Source organism: Beta vulgaris, chromosome 1 (assembly GCF_026745355.1).
Source record: "Beta vulgaris subsp. vulgaris cultivar EL10 chromosome 1, EL10.2, whole genome shotgun sequence".
In the NCBI taxonomy this organism is placed as follows: Eukaryota; Viridiplantae; Streptophyta; class Magnoliopsida; order Caryophyllales; family Amaranthaceae; genus Beta; species Beta vulgaris.
This window is the reverse complement of record NC_079202.1, coordinates 24,006,233-24,008,534: the sequence shown is the minus strand read 5'-3', so window position 1 is coordinate 24,008,534 and position 2,302 is coordinate 24,006,233. Positions and strand designations below refer to the sequence as shown.

General features: G+C 39.7%; 1 non-coding gene across 1 annotated transcript; it reads left to right on the top strand.

The window, feature by feature from the left end:
• The first annotated feature begins 1,751 nt into the window (after nucleotides 1-1,751).
• Nucleotides 1,752-1,858, top strand: LOC125494500 (small nucleolar RNA R71). The gene has a single exon (XR_007270747.1). It is a non-coding gene; the product is annotated as a small nucleolar RNA R71 (small nucleolar RNA).
• Nucleotides 1,859-2,302: the final 444 nt, after the last annotated feature.

Genomic DNA, 2,302 nt, shown 5'->3' with positions numbered 1-2,302 from the left:
CAATCATATACTACGCTCTGTTAGAAACTAATTCCCCATTGTTCATCAATACACTTTTAAAGTCTACTCAAATAATTATTCTTTCAGACACCAGTGAACACTTCTACTCAAATACTCTGCTATTTCAGAAACTAATTCTTTTAATCCATTTTAGAAACTAATTCTTTAATCCTTCAATACATCTTAGAATAATCTTTCACCAAAACGAACTTTTTCTTAGAGCTTTACAAAACCAATAGTAGAAAACTGTTCCAGTTATAGGTAAACCATCATTAATAACATATATGTAGCTTCCAGGAATCTAAGAAAGAAATTAGGAACTTCACCGTATTTCTTACATTGGTGTAATTGATACTTGAGTTACCTTTAAACACTAACATTCATCATACCATTACATAAGATAACACTACTGTAATTTAGTTAATGTAACAATTGCTAATCAACATATAATGAGAACTCTTTTAGCAAATTAACAATAGAACAAAATAAACTTCTGAAATATGGATAATGAAATTATAAAATCATGTCCCTGCAACTGATTATAGTCCAACAATCATTTAAAACAACAAAAACCCACAACAACCACAATAGCCAAGAGGAACAACTACTACCATAGTAACATGAACCACAATATAACATCAATAACTAACAGCAACAACCAACAATATAACACAACAACAATAATCCCTACAACTTTAATTCAATAACAGTAGCAATAATAACATATATCAACCACCAACACGCAAGAACTCCCAACACAAAGGAAAAGTACCTTATGTACTTTGTCTTAACCACCAACAACAAGGTGCTAGCAGCAGCGACCCACAGCAGCCAACAGCGCCACAACCGCAGCGGCGACAACCAACAACAACGGCATCAGCTAGCAACAACGACAAAAGAACAGAGGAGAGAGAACCGGCACAGGAGACGACGACGATGGCAACCGCAACACCACCATCAATAGCAGCCACCGGAACAACAACAAAACGACAACACAACAACAACACCTGCGACAGCGAGGCGGCGCGGGTGACGCGAGAGCAGAGCGAACAGGGCAGGGGACTCGAACCGCGAGGAGAACGTGAAAAGAGGATTCGCTACGGTGTTCGTCGAGCTCCGGTGAGCTTAGGGACGCCGGTGAGGCGCGCAAGTGGGCGAGCGAGGGTGAGAGGGGGTCGGGGTTTCACCGAGAGAAGAGAGAGAAAGTTTGATTCTTTTGGGTTTGGGGTTTTTCACGGGTGAGAGAAGAAAACAGTTTTAAGGGGTTTGAGTTTGGGATAAGCTAAACTAAACCGACAAGGTAAGTGTGGGGTGGACTTTGGGTTTCTATTTTGGGCAAAATACAACTTAACTGGTTCACATAAAACTCAATATATGAATTACTAATAATAATTTCGTAAAATTAAGTAAATAATTATTTTTACAATTTGACAAATAAAATTCATGCTCTATAACTCAAATAAAATAAGATTTTCGAGACATAATTAAGTTTTAAGTAAACGCTCTTAAAATTAGGGCTATTACAAGCTAGTTGCCCAGACAATAAGGAAATGGCTTGAACATCATGTTTACCTCCCTTTTTCAAAGAGGAACGAATAGAAGATGCTTGATTAGATGCTAGCTTCTCCAAAAGTTCATACCCTTCCTCAATCGCTTTATCCATGAAAAACCCACCGGATGCTCCATCAATTACCAGTCGTGTATATGCATCAACTCTAATGTAGAAAATCTGACACAAATACCACAGGTCCAAACCATGATGAGGACAGAGACGCTGCAGATCCTTGAACTGCTCCCAAGCTTCATATAAAGGTTCCCCAAGATCTTGGGTGAAAGTAACTATGGCATGTCTCATATCCGCAGTCTTTTGGTAAGGGTACCACTTGATAAGAAAAATCTTGGAAAGTTCTGGCCAGGTGGTGATGGTGGAAGGCAGCTTATTATACCAGAATAAAGCTTTATCGCGCAGAGAGAAAGCAAATAGGAGGAGTTTCATCTCATCAGGAGTAACACCAGCTTGTTTCTGAGTAGCACAACACTGTAAGAATCTCTGTAGGTGTTGATTTGGGTCTTCAGATGGTAACCCAACGAACTGATTATTCTAAACCATATTCAGAACATGAGACTTGATCTCAAAATTCGTAGCGGCGATAGTGGGCATCCGTACCCCAGTAGGCACATTATCAGGAGATGGTTGTGCGTAGTATATGAAGGTCCGTCTAACATTCTCACCCATGTTGAGAGTAAGAGGTGAGGCAGGGGATTCTTGGTGTGGGGAAGATGGTAGAGAAGGTGTCTTTTG